We start from the raw sequence: 15325 nt of genomic DNA on the forward strand, positions 1-15325 counted from the left end.
GGGAAGCGAGAGGAATCGGGAAAAGTCATTTCACGTGTAAAGCCTGCAACTCGGGGAGTTCAGGGGGTTGATCACGGGCAGATCGAGGAGGGAAGGTACATTCTTAGGTGTTTTAAGAACTGGTAAACCTCTTTGGTCCAGGACTTTGGAAGTCCAGGAAAAGAAAAAGGTAAGAGAGCTCACCACCAGTCGTAGGTCCACAGAGCGGTTCACTGTGTGACTGATAGGCTGGTAATATTCAATCGGGATTGACTAAAACCACGGTATCGACCGGAACTGATCCAAGGACTTGGTTCAAGGAATTAATCTCAGGGAAAACCTGGTAAAGGGCAGTGGGACTGCTTACCAGAAATCCCAAGGGGGAGCCCGCTGGGGTGGATGTTGGAACACTGGGGAGACTGCCCCAAGAGATGGAGGAAATCCAAGGAGAAGATGATTCATTACTGTGTGGAGGTATGGGGGAACAGGGAAATTGGAAAATATCAGTTTTGGCCCACATTTGGCACATTTGATACAAGAATGTGTCAGACATTATATGATAGTGTATTTGAGGGGGGGAGGAGTTGGACTGTGCCAAGTTGTGGGGGTGTGCTGGTGCCCGGCTGTTCCCGGTCCGAACTCAGGGCTGTGGAGTGGACCGGGGTGAGATGTGGTAGCCCTTGGGCGGCCTTCCACCCCTGTGCCTGGACCAGGTCCGGGCCCCGGTGCCCGCACCGGCGGGTCGCCCACCTCGGCCCACACGGGCGCCGGCGCCGCCGCGTGGCGCACGGCCCTCAGCTCCGGTGGTGCCGGACCTGCCGGGTCCTTCTCAGCCCCCGCCTGTGCCACAGCAGGCGGGTGGTCCCGGGCGCACACTCCCCGCCGGAGGGGCTGCCTCTCCTCCAGCCAGCGGGACGCGGCGCAGGGCATGGAGGGAGAGCCGTGGTGGCGGTGAAGGGGGGGAGGCGGGCCCGGTCTTTGCCCCCTAGGGGAGGTGCCGGCCGCTCCCGGAGTCATCGGCTATGTGGGTGTGCCAATCAATACGGGAGACGCGGGGGCCTTCAGGGGGGAAATGGGGAGGTTGGTAGATGAACCCCTGGGGGTGGCGGAGAGGCTGGATGAGTTTTTGGGGAACAGTATCTATTCGTATGATGATATCTGTGCCATTCTAAGGTTATTGTTCAACGCCGAGGAATGGGACGTGATAAGGCAAGCGGCAATAAAGGATTGGGAACACAGGAATCCCCAGGTGGGGAGCGGGGCCGAGAGGTGGCCGGAACAAAGGCCATCATGGAATGCCCAGGCGGAGGAGGATTGGCGCAAAATGATCGAGCTGAGGAACATGGGAATACAGGTGTGATATATGTCCTAAAGTTAATTCGTGTTGATAGATAAAATTTAATATCATCTAAATAAATGTAAGGTTTTATTTTAATCCAACAAACTCTGAGTTAACTCAGAGTTAAGCAACTCAGAAGAGGGTGCAAGAATTCCTCTCGCTTGAAAGGACAAGGGAGGGGGAAACACGAGACATAACATGATTAAGAATTACCAGGAGGGAGACACAAACATGCATTAACTACCAGGAGAGAGACACAAACATGCTTTGGCTACAGATCGTTAAAAAGGAATGTAACATCTGCTCTGAAGTTACTTCATGTTAATAGAATATAAATTGTAATACTGAATGTATGATTATAAGTCCTGTATAAAGTAGCATGTTAGAAGTTAGGTTTTATTTTAGCATTTTGTGGGTTAACTTGGGAAGACGGGGGATTCAACAGAATACAAAATATCCCTAGCCTGAAAAGGTTTGGGAGGGACACGGAAAGAGCTTGATTGGAATTACCAGAAAGGAGGACAAAAGACTGTCACTGTCAGGAATCGCTGAAAGGAAACAAAGGGCAACGGAACACAGAGATGATAGCCCGGAGAACCCGATGATAGTTTCAGATCTGTATCTCGATGGTCTCCGCCAAAATCAGCATGTCTACACCACACCTGGAACCGACCATCGACAGCATTGTCCTCCTCCGCTGATCCATTCAGACTCTTAGAACTGAAACTTGCATACTTAATGAAGCTGCTTCAGATGGAGGACTTACGTCATCTCAGGCCTCTCTCCGCGATCCAGTGTATAAAAAGAGGCTGCTGCAAACCCCAGATGTGAACTTGGGGGATAACAGACTGGCAGAGTGTGTTATCGTTGTTCACCCGGCGCCGACCCCGGGCTCCACGCTGTCCTTTTAATTGTGGCTGTCCGAGACTGTTATTTTGTCTCTCAATAAAATTCCAAATTTTGATTTATCAAATTTGGTCCTCTCATTTATAACAACAGGGAATTCGGGGGGCGGTACCAAAGGGGCAGAACATCAGCAAAGCATTGGGGGAATGCCAGGGGAGGGATGAAACACCCACCGAAAGGCTGGAGCGATTAAGAAAAAGTCTCCAGATGTATTCGGGCACCAACCCTAATTCTCCTGTTGGGGGGGATTTTGCTGAAAACATAATTTGTTGCTAAATCGTGGGAGGACATACAGAAAAAGCTAGAAAAAATAGAGAATTGGTGTAGATATCGCTTTGCCGGACTCCAGGACGGTATGGATGAAATGGATGCGAGATCTCTGAAGTTAGGTTTTAGAAGATGAGGTTTATTATAAAGGATGTGAGGCCTTGCTTAGAGTTGCCAGGCGCAACTCGTGGCAAGGCCTAGGGAGTGGGGGAAGGGAGAGGTATGAAGTGGGGGAAGGAAGATGTAGGGAGAGGAAATTCCAAGAGGAAGATCCTGGGGGCAAGATGCCAGGCAAAGAGAGAGAGGGGTAAGAGAGGGGTAAGAGACCAACCCACTCTCTCAGCTTCCTTATCAGGGGGCTTCAAGGTGGGCTGGAACAAGACTTGGGCCAATGGGGTTACAGATACCTGATACTTCAGGGGAGGGTTACAGGTGTGGGATGAACCATACATTGGGGGGTGAGACAGAACATTCCATTTGACCTTTGGGTCTATCTGCCGGTAACCTTCAGCTGGCCATATAATTGTTTTCCCAGACATCCAGTAGCTAGGACATCTCAGACATCAAAACTTGCTTTCAATTCTATCTCACTTATAGGTTTCACATTCTCGGAATCTAAGCAGTCATATTTATAGGGCTTTCTAGTTTCATCCTCCCCAACATCTCTCCCGTTCTTATTAACAACTAAAATGCTAGACACTGTTTTATTCATTACTTTTTGCACACACTCAAGTATGCAGGGTACTGCTACTAAAACTACAATTACTACTATTAGAATAATCAAGCCTATCTTACAAAGTTCCTTTAGCCAAGGTGCAAAGCTCAAACCATCAAACAAATTGCCTAGCCAAGATGGGTCATCTGTTGTAATTTGGTTAGCTAAATCTCTTAAATCTTGCAACTGTTTATGAATAGAAACAGAATGATCGGATAAGTTCATACAGCATAAACCTTCAAAATCTTCTGGAAAAGGTACTCCAACTAAACAGGTTGAAAAAGGTTTGTCAGGAGCTTCATGCCGCTTACGGAGGGATAACAAACTTAAAGAAAGAAAGTCTCCTCTTGAGGATCGTCACTGTGCTCCACTGCTCCGTCTCCGCTGACGTTGGGAGAAAAGGAGATGTGCAGGGCTGGTCTTGGTGGGGTGGGTCCCCTGTGGAGGCCCCCGGTGCTTCCCCCAGGTCCTTAGTCCGGAGAGGTTGGAACAGTTCCGAGGAGAGGGCAAAAAAGAAAAAAAGGAAGGAAAAAAAAAGGAAAAAAAAGAAAAAAAAAGTAAAAAGCTTCAGCTATTCTACAGCGTCTAACTACGCTAGCACTAAACTAACTAACTAACTAACTGCCAGGGAAAAAAAACAACAGAGCTTCTTTCATCTTGCAGTGTTCCAACTCCCCCACTTCAAGGTCACTCTGAGGAGCATTTGTTTTTCCTGGGGAAAAACAAATGGCTCTTCCCTCCCCTTTGCACCCAATAGACGATTGGGGGATACACAGTCACCCTAGGACATTTTCCACCCCTAATCCCCATATCATCGACTTACGGACAGAACTAACATATATTCCACATAAAACTTCCATCCGTTCTCCCCACAAAAAAAGAATGCAAGCAATACCCGTCATGCTCCTGTCACGTTGCACACTGAGCCACTGAATCCAGGCCCCAGGCTGCAGGGCAGCAGGATTCCTCTCTCACTTACTCATACCTTCAACACTTGCTCATACTTTCAACACTTAACACATACCCTCTCACTTACACATTTCCTTCTATTTCATTCTGCGTGGTTTAATGTACAGACAATGGCAATAGCATTCAGCAGACAGTGATGTTTATAAATGATTCTCACCCAACGATCAGATCTCCCTGAGGTACACATCGTGTTGTTCCATCTTTCTGCATTATCCACCATGTGCAACCTGGTCCCTGGGCAAAGACAACCCCACGAATGGGTTTGTCTGTACTTGAGGCAGACTTGATCCACACTGTCTTCCCTAACAGACCTGTGACATGCACCACTGGGACTTTATCTCCATTTATGGTATGCAGAGGCTCAGCCTGGGCGGGGCCTGCTCGGTTGGTGGAGCCTCGGGTGTTGACCAACCAGGTGGCCTTTGCCAAATGCTGCTCCCAATTCTTGAAAGATCCCCCACCCAATGCTTTCAACTGGGTTTTTAACAATGCATTGTGCCTCTCCACTTTGCCTGCAGCAGGTGCATGGTAGGGAATATGGTACGCCCACTCAATGCCATGTTCCCTAGCCCAGGTGTTAATAAGGCTGTTCTTGAAATGAGTCCCATTGTCTGACTCAGTTCTCTCAGGGGTACTATGCCTCCACAGGACTTGCTTCTCTAGGCCCAGGATGGTGTTCCGGGCAGTAGCATGGGGCACAGGGTAGGTCTCCAGCCACCCCGTGGTGGCTTCCACCATTGTGAGCATGTAGTGCTTACCGTGACGTGTCTGGGGTAGGGTAATATAATCAATCTGCCAGGCTTCCCCATACTTATACTTGGACCATCGCCCGCCATACCATAGGGGCTTCACCCGCTTGGCCTGCTTGACTGCAGTGCATGCCTCACAGTCATGGATAACCTGAGAAATATAGTCTATAGTTAGATCCACCCCTCGGTCTCGGGCCCACTTATAGGTGGCATCTCTGCCCTGATGGCCTGAGGCATCATGGGCCCATCGAGCTAAAAACAACTCTCCCTTGTGTTCCCAATCTAAATCAATCTTTGACACCTCTATTTTTGCTGCCCGATCTACCTGCTCATTGTTTCAATGCTCCTCATTAGCTCTACTCTTGGGGATGTGGGCATCTACGTGGTGGACTTTCACAGGTAGTCTCCCTACCCTGGTAGCAATGTCTTTCCACTCTTTAGCAACCCAAATTGGTTTCCCTCCACGCTGCCAATTAGCCTCTTTCCACTTCTTCAGCCATCTTCACAGAGCATTGGCTACCATCCATGAATCGGTATAGAGGTAGAGCTTTGGCCACCCCTCTCTTTCAGCAATATCCAAGGTCAATTGAACAGCCTTGAGTTCTGCAAGTTGACTTGATCCACCCTCTCCTTCAGTGGCCTCAGCAACCTGTCGTGTGGGGCTCCACACGGTTGCTTTCCACTTCCGGTTCATCCCTACAATACGACAGGAACCGTCAGTGAAAAGGGCATAATGCGTCTCCTCTGCTGGCAATTGGTTGTATGGTGGAGCCTCTTCAGCCCGTGTCACTTCCTCTTGTTCTTCATCTGTGAGACCAAAATTTTCACCCTCAGGCCAATTGGTAATTATTTCCAAAATCCCAGGGCGATTCAGTTTACCCATACGGGCACGCTGCGTAATAAGAGCAATCCACTTGCTCCATGTGGCATCAGTGGCATGATGGGTGGAGGGAACCTCCCCTTTGAACATCCACCCTAGCACAGGCAGTCGGGGCGCCAGAAGTTGCGCCTCTGTACCAATCACCTCTGAGGCAGCTTGAATTCCTTTATAGGCTGCTAAGATTTCCTTCTCAGTTGGGGTGTAATTGGCTTCAGACCCTCTGTAGCTTTGACTCCAAAATCCCAGTGGCTGGCCTCGAGTCTCACCAGGCCCCTTCTGCCAAAGGCTCCAGGACTGGCCATTGTTCCCGGCTGCTGAGTAGAGCACATTCTTCACATCTGGTCCCGTCCTCACTGGGCCAAGGGCCACTGCATGAGCAATCTCCTGCTTGATCTGGGCAAAGGCTTGTTGCTATTCAGGGCCCCAGTGGAAATCATTCTTCTTGCGGGTGATTAGGTAAAGAGGGCTCACAATCTGACTATACTTGGGAATATGCATCCTCCAGAATCCTATAGCACCTAGGAAAGCTTGTGTCTCCTTATTGGTTGGTGGAGACATTGCTGTAATCTTGTTGATGACATCAGTAGGAATCTGCCGCCGTCCATCTTGCCACTTTACTCCCAGGAACTGGATCTCACGAGCTGGTCCCTTAACTTTACTCTTCTTGATAGCGAAACCGGCTTCCAGGAGGATCTGGATGATTTCCTTTCCCTTCTCAAACACTTCTGCTGCTGTGTTCCCCCACACAATGATGTCATCAATATACTGTAGATGTTCTGGAGCCTCACCCTTTTCTAGTGCAGTCTGGATCAGTCCATGGCAGATGGTGGGGCTGTGCTTCCACCCCCGGGGCAGTCAGTTCCAGGTGTACTGCACTCCCCTCCATGTGAAGGCAAACTGAGGCCTGCATTCTGCTGCCAAAGGAATGGAGAAATATGCATTGGCGATATCAATTGTGGCATACCATTTTGCTGCCTTGGACTTCAGCTTGTACTGGAGCTCCAACATGTCTGGCACAGCAGCGCTCAGTGGTGGTGTCACCTCATTCAGTGCACAGTAGTCCACAGTCAATCTCCATTCTCCATCAGATTTACGCACAGGCCAAATGGGGCTGTTGAAGGGTGAGTGGGTTTTACTAACCACCCCTTGGCTCTCCAGCTCTTGAATCATCTTATGGATGGGAATCACAGCATCTCGAGTTGTTCTGTACTGTCGGCGGTGCACTATAGAAGTGGCAATTGGTACCCGTTGCTCTTGTACTTTCAGGAGTCCTACTGCAGATGGATTCTCAGACAGTCCAGGCAAGGTGTTCAATTGCCGGATGCCCTCTGTTACTACAGCCGCTATCCCGAATGCCCACCTGAGTCCTTTTGGGTCTTTGAAATACCCACTTCGGAGGTAATCTATGCCCAAAATGCATGGGGCCTCTGGCCCAGACACAATAGGGTGTTTCTTCCACTCCTTTCCAGTTAGGCTCACATCTGCTTCCACCCAAGTAAAATCTTGTGATCCCCCTGTCACGCCAGCAATAGAGACAGATTCTGCCCCTACATGTCTTGATGGCATTAATGTGCACTGCGCACCAGTATTAACTAAGGCTTTATATTTTTGTGGTTCTGATGTGCTAGGCTAACGAATCCACACAGTCCAAAATACACGGTTTTCCCTAGCCTCTACCTGGCTAGAGGCAGGGCCCCTCTAAGCCTGGTTATCCTTCTTTCCTTGAGCATACGTCTTAGAGGTTCCTTCAGGGGGGTCGGACATGTCATCATCGTCATACCTGGCAGTTCAGCTACGGGCAACTGGAGCCGCTTTCTTTTTGGTGGAACTCCCTCTTTGAGTCTTGACTTCTTTCAATTCACGCACCCGTTGTGCCAGGGCAGCCGTAGATTTTCCATCCCATCTGTTCATATTTTCTCCGCAATCCCGCAGGAAGAACCACAACTCAGCACGTGGAGTGTATCCTCTCTCCCTAGCCGGGGAGCATCTACGTTGGGTACCAGAACCTCTGATCTGTGCTGCTGAGATTTGGAGAAGGTCCTCTCTAATCTCCTCCCTGAGTTTCTTATGATTCTCATCTATCTTATCCTCTAGTTTCTGTAGCCGTGTTTCTACAGCTGCGATTCTGGCGTGTGTTGGGCCATGCACAGCATCTGCATATGCTCGGAGCTTCTTTGCCATATCAAGCACCATCTCCTCCATGTCCTCCCGCTTCATTACTGCTAAAGCAGAGGCGTATTCTAATGGCTTGAGTCGTATAAGTTTTCGCCACATCACAGATGTACATGATACTAAGTCTGGGTTCCTAGTGTTTATATCATTTGAGAAAACCATCTCTGCCACTGCCATTTCTCTCAAGTGTTGAATCTCTTGTTCTATGGTCTTCCATGGGGTTTGCTGCATATAGAGATCATCTGCACACAAATATATTTCTGCCACACTTCCTAGGACCCATACCCAGACTTGGTATCATGTACAAGCTGTTCCTGGCAGATCATTTTCTCCTGATGATTCTGCGCAGCTCAGGTCTGGGTGCCTGCTTCTTGGCTTGTACTTGCGGAAGTACTGGCTGATGTGGGGGTGTCAGCGGGCTTCGATGCGTGGTAGGGCTTCACGTTCTTCGCTGGGACCCACTTGAGTCCTCCTGTGTAGGCACACGCAAACCTCTTCCCCCATGTTATAGGATTATATGGTCCTTTTACTGTCTTGATTCTAAATTTTTAATTAAAACTGGGGGGTGTTCTTTCAGTTTTACCTTTTTGTTGTTCAAGAAATGTCTGTAAATGGGGGGATCAGGCTCTTTTGCAGAGCTCTTCAGAAAATTATAAACATACAGGGCTTTATTCAACCTCCTCTGAGGTGTAGCTTGGGCTTTCCCCCTTTTTTCTTGACTTAAAATGCGTTTTAGAGTTTGATGTGCTCTTTCTAGGGTACTTTTTAACAGTTGTTTAAAATATGGGGAGCAAATGCCACTGTCTTTTATCGCTTTTTGTAATTCCTTTATGTCCTGAGATGGGATAGCTGTCCATGTTCTGGGACCACCAGCTTGCTGGCTGAATATCACAGGCAGGGCTAGAGGATTTAGATTTTCTTCTTTGCAAATTTCATGTTTGACTTCATGCCAGTCTGTCAGTTGAAGATCATCAAAACATTTCTGGGAATCTTCCAAATTCGGGATTGATGCTTGTGAAAAGTGCATCTTATATGGCTCTACACAAGATATTTACTATATGTATTATGTTGTATTGATTGTTAATGTTGAATTAATATTTTGATAGTATGGCAAATGTAGTTTTGTAGTTAAAATGTAGTTTTTATGTACCAACCACAGGAAAACATAAATCTTTCAGAGAAAAAAGAATTTACTACTTCCTTATCAGAAGAGACCAACTTCTCCTGCCTTGCTCAGCCCTGAAGACGCCATAGAGATTAAAGGAAAAAAAAAAGTGATACTAACCAGAGACAATTCTTTGTTTGAATGGAATTGATGCATCATGTATGAAATGTATGAATATTCAACAGGCTATTGCTTTTAAGAGATAATCCTTTGTTAACGGGGGTCCTTCTTCAGAGCTTTCTAGCTCGGGGAGGCACCCAGACGTCTGTAACTTTGTTTTTATTGTCTCGTATTGTCCTAACCCTAACTGTTCAATTTTTTTACTCTAATTCTATTTTTATAACCATCTTATTTACTATTAAACTTTCAAAATTTTAAAACAAGTGATTGGCGTTTTTCACATATTCAATTATCTCCCTTTGAACTGATGTTTGGAATTCCTTACCCTTACATTTTACAGTCTAGTGGGGGGGTAGGGATAAGTGATGTAAATTTAAAACAATATGTGGCCAGGATACTGTCTCTTGTGAAATCTCTTTGACAGGAAGCTCAGCTGGCACAGACCCTACCTTTAGACTTTGCTGTTCACAACATCCAACCAGGAAATTAGGCCCTAGTTAAGGAATAAAAAGAAGCACCACTAGTGGCTAAGTGGTGTGGACCTTTCCAAATGTTGCTGACCACAGAAACAGCCACCAAGACAGCAGAACACAGGTGGACCCACCACACTCGGGTCAAAGTCTCTGAGGCCCCAGAGATTTGGACATCTCAGCTGGAAGAGAAGGATGGGAAGCCATGACAGACACTCCGCAGGAGTGGACTGGAGCCGTAGCCAGTGCGTCGACATCGGGGGAAGCCTCGTGTGCCTACCCACAGACTGCTTGCTGAAATAGTTTGTGTGGGCATCCCTCCTCTTGGATCTCCAGTCATTGGGGGCTAATCCTCACTGTCATTGTTTTCTTTATGTTAAACTGTTTCTGTGCCTTCGCTCGCCACAGGTGGTGTGGAGGACAATGTGAAAGTGAAAATTAGGTTAGGAGATTAGATTACACCATTAGAATGTTTCTCTTAATAATCTTACCTTTATACTGCCTGTTAGGTTGGGGCCAAAAATAGGAAAATAATTTTTCAACCTTAAGAGAAGAAGTAGCAAAAACCTTTAACCTTAGCAATTGCTGGGTCTGCAGAGGGCCAGGGGGATCTGAAGACTGGCCATGGGTGGCTAGCCCAGTTAAACCTAAATGGTGGGTTAGCACCCTGAGTGAGGTCCATAATGGAACAGGATTTTGGGATGAGGAAGGAAGTCCATGGCGGCTTCATTCTTCTGAAAGAGGCATTTATTGTCTAAATAGAACAGGAGGCGTATATGTGGGAAAAAGTGTCTGTGACTGGACTTTATCTTTGAGTTTAGATTGTTGGACCCCCAACTGCCCTCCTTATGATTGTTCAAGATATCAAGGCAGATGGAATCAAACACATGTTAAGCTCACTAATGGTAGCTGGGTAAGGTGTTCCTTTCATAATCACCAAAAGGATTTTGAAGGCTGTAAAGCAGTGGCATAGTTTTTTTGACCCTTTATTTTCAAGCTGCCCCCGAGATAATTCCACAAGTAGGACACATGTTGTTCGTGATTATCAGTGGAAGTGGCAGCACCGAAATGGAACTCGGACCCTTTTTAATAGGTTCTGGTCTGGATCCAATAAAACAGATCTGGGATGTAACTGCAAGTGGAAACCTCATGTGGGAGCTTGGAAGTGCAAATACTGTGATGCTTATGGCAGGGCAACTATTGTTGGGGGACCACTAGGCCCAGGACACAAGCTTTACTTTGACCCATCAATTGATGATAAAAATTGGAAAGGTCCCTTTGCCAATGGGACCTGGGCTTTAAGAGGGCATTACTGGATTTGTGGCCAATATGCTTACCACAGGTTACCCCCAGACTGGTCAGGGATATGTTATGTGGGGTATATTAGACCATTGTTATTTTTACTACCACAAGTTCAGGGAAATCAATTAGGAATCTGTGGTGGTGTGAGAATTGTTTTTATTAAGTTATTAAGTTATTTTTGTAAGATTTTTAAGTTATTTTTATAATGGTTGAGTCCACTGTATACCCCTGTGTTCTGCATGGGTTGTTTTGTCTACTGTATGGCCAGACTTTTTGTGTCATTCATTCCTTCCCTGCACCTGTCGCTGTCAATCCCCCCCTCTCTCCTCGTGGTCGCCCTGTCTGTCACTCGGAAACCCTTCCCTGGCTTCTGGAAAACTCCGGGAGGGGTGCCAAGTGATAGGCTGGGGCCCTGGAGACCCCCTCCCATCATTTCGTGGTTGGTCCCCAGTTCTATGGTTCACACCCCCAGTTAACTCCCCGATCCCTGTGACTGGCTGACCGGTTGTCGCCACCCCCGTTTCCACCCCCCCTTAAAAACTGCCGCGTGCCTGCCCTTGGGGTCTCTCCTGGGCAGCAGGTTGCAGCGTGCAGAGCTCCGCGCTCCCTCTGCCTCAATAAACCTACGTTACATCCTGCTTGGGAGAGTCCGCCTTTCTCTTAGCTGCCGGGGTCGCTTACGTCATCTACGTGCCCGTCGCTGGCGGTGGGATCCAAGTTCCCACAGGGAGGAAGTGACGCGCTTTGCCTGTCGCTCCGACCTTACCACGCTGCCGCAGTGAGACACTGAGCTAGCCTGTGGCTGCGCTGGTCAGCGCGATTTCTGGACACTGCGACAGGAATCAAAGTTTATGATGATCTAATTAGAGAAAAGCGATCAATTGAAACATCACTGGTAGGAGGGAGCACCCAAAAGTGGGGAAAGGATGAATGGCCACCTGAACAAATCATACAACACTATGGACCAGCCATATGGAATCCTAATGAATTAATATCAGGTGCCAGAAAACCCATTTATAATTTAAATCAGATAATTAGGTTACAAGCTGTCTTTGAAGTAATAATGAACCAGATAGCTACAGCTCTTGACCTTCTTGCCGATCTACCTACTCAGATGAGAAATGCAATATTCCAACATTGGATGGTATTAAATTGTTTCTTAGCAGAAGAAGGAGGAGTGTGTGGCAAATTAAATGACTCAAACTGCTGTTTGCAAATAGATGACAATGGAAAAGTGGTGAAACAATTAACAAAAAAATAAGAAAGTTAGCTCATGTACCGGTCCAAACATGGAAAGGATGGGAATGGGACGTTTTTGTGGTTACCTGGTGGACTATGGGTTAAACAAATGCTTTTCTTCCTCTTATGTGTTGTAGCAACTCTTATCTTTTTAAGATAAGTCAGGAGAGTCTTCATCAGGTCTCTGTGACCCTCTGGCACTGTCCAAGGTCCCCTGCTTCGTGATTGATTGATATGAAGTCCAGGTGCTGGCCATTGTTCTTACTGGTTTCAATCTGTTCTTATGACGGTTTGCTTACTCCACTTTCTTCTGTAAATAAGCTCATAATATAACAGTTAGCTCTAGCTTAGGCATCTAATAATCATTAACCTACCGTTTACTAATCTAACTTACATCTTGATCAATACAAATTGCTTCTAACTCTTAGCTAAAATCTTAACTCTTTAAAATCATGTTTCAACACGAGCAGGAATTGTGACCCTGCTGGAGCAGCTGGTTCCTGAAGGGCTGCACCTTATGCATGGGACCCATGCTGGAGCAGTTCATGAAGAACTACAGTTCATGGGAAGCACTCACACTGGAGAAGTTAGTGAAGGAGTCTCCCATGGGAGGGACCTCATGCTGGAGCACGGGAAGAGTGTGAGGAGTCCTCTCCTGAAGAGGAAGGAGCAACAGATGGGATGACATTTACCACAACCCCCATTCCCCATCACCCTGTGCAGCTCAGCAGGGAGGAGGTAGAAAATATGAGTGAAGCTGAACCCAGGAAGAAGGGAGGAGTGGGGGGAAGGTGTTTTATGAACTGTTTTAACTTGTCGTTACCCAGCTCTTATCTGTTGTGTTGGTTTAGCACAGATGGTAAAAACCAATTGGTGAATGGTTTTCAAGATGGATGGCCGGAGTACCCAATTAAATATAGGGATACACTTCTGGGTCACACAAGCATAAAATCAACCCAGGAAGTCCGGTGAGTCTCTCTTCCTTCCGGGCCAGTTACCAAGTAACATCGTGGGCAGCAGAGGAGGGCCCGGCTCAGGCCTTCACGAGCTGCTGCCCGGCTGGGGAGCGGCCCGGGCCGGCTGAGCTCCCTTCCCCCCTGGCTGCCAGCGGGGGAGAGGAGAGGCTGCAGCTTGGCAACGGTGGCCGCGTGCCCAGGGCCATGGCAGAAGGGGCCAAGCCATGGCCAAGCCCGGTGGCAGCTGGCAGCAGGGGAGGGGAGCCTGCAGCTTCTAATAGCAACTTTGAGCTGAGCCACCCTAAATGAGACCGAGGGGTGGAGGGGAAGGCATCCAGCAGCCTCCCCATCAACACAGGTTTAAGTTTCTACAACCTGAGCCGCAGCCTGGCAGAGATCATGTGACCACCGCAGGCCTGAGCAAATTTAACTCTTTCTTAACACAGATGAAGCTTTTAAAATTCTAACCCTTCTCAGAGAGAGAGAGAAAAGGCCAAATTTGAGATATGTAAAGAGACAGTATGAAGATATCTGTCAGTGAAGGAAGAGTGACCCCTGAGGTAGAAGAGATGACAAGTTGACTTAGTTCTAGGCTGAAATTTTCTCTAAGTTGTGATAATGTAACGGGTTAATGCTTTGTTCATTGAACTTGCAAACACAGGATGACTCATGATTTTTTAGACACATATGCTATTGCTTAACAAGGCTTTTGAGCTCCAGGAAGGGGAACTGTGGCTGTTTTCGGAAGATAGAAGACGGTCTCCTAGCAACAAGATAACACCGACATGATAACAGAAGAAAAGAACTGTATAAAACGGAACTGGAAGACCGTAACCACGCGGCAGTCAGCGGAGTGCAGACTCTCCCTGTCGCCCAGCGCTGCATTTGCTTATGCCCCGCTTGCTGTAATTAATAAAATTCTAATTGGGACTAAATCTTGAGTCGTGCAATTTATAACAATAACAAACTGTAATATAAATATGCTAAAGTATTCCTTTAAATCGTGGATAATATCAACTGGGGAGATGACTTATGGATTTGTTTTGAGCAAAAGTATCTGCGATTTACTGAGTAAATATTAAACTAGAAGCTGTAATTTAGTGATCTTATGTTTGAACAGAGAAGGATAAGAAGCCCTCTGCGCCAGTGAAGACTTAAGAAAATATTTCTGTTCCTTGAGATGAAAAATCCTTTGCTTTTGAGTTGTGCATCTTTAAAATGTGACACCCCAATATGTGTGAGTCCACGGCCTATATATAGTCACAGGAAAGGCTACGTGATATAGGAGGTCCACAACTGCAGAAGTTCCTGGGCAGGCTGCTTTTGTGAGAAGTGGAAGCCACAAGCAGACTGTTTCTCTTGTGGAACGTTACCAGAACAAGTAAGAAAAAACTTCTCTTTCTCAAAAGACTGAATGAAAGACTATTTTATAAGTAGTACTGACCTGAAGTTCTAAGTTTTGCCTCTTTGCATTGTTTGTAAGAAAGCTAACAGCTTGTAAGGGAAGGGAGGAGTATTTTGAAGGTTTCATTTGATTCTTGGTTTTTTTTAGTGTGTGTTAATAAATCTGTCTTTATACCCCTTAAGTTTGAGCCTGCTTTGCTTTTCTCCTAATCATATCTCACAGTAGAGAAAAGAATAAATAATTCTAGTAAACACTAAAACCACTACATCTCTCAATACATTAAATTAATTTCTCTTGGTCAAGTCTCATTTGCCTGCAACAGTAACTGATGAATGGCCTCTCCCTCTCCTTGTCTCAACTCACAATCTTTTCAATGTATTTTCTCTCTTCCTGTCCAGCTGAGGACAGGAGTGACAGAGTGGCTTTGGTGGTGATATGGGAAACATATGCATATGAAAAGTCAGAATTTTAGAAGCATATAATGTGCTTAAACATGTGAAGTGGAGAACAGAAATATGTATCGCTTATTTAGCAATTTTGTAAAAGTAGAGAAACAATTCGTACCAGAACACGTGGGAGTGTAACTTGTTAGGTAGAAACAATTAACAGAACACAGGAATTTAGCTGCTAGGTAAAGGCCATAGAGATGTATATTGTTAAAACTCAGTAAAGCGGGACTTAGGTATTGTGAA

Source organism: Hirundo rustica, chromosome W (genome assembly GCF_015227805.2).
Source record: "Hirundo rustica isolate bHirRus1 chromosome W, bHirRus1.pri.v3, whole genome shotgun sequence".
NCBI lineage: Eukaryota > Metazoa > Chordata > Aves > Passeriformes > Hirundinidae > Hirundo > Hirundo rustica.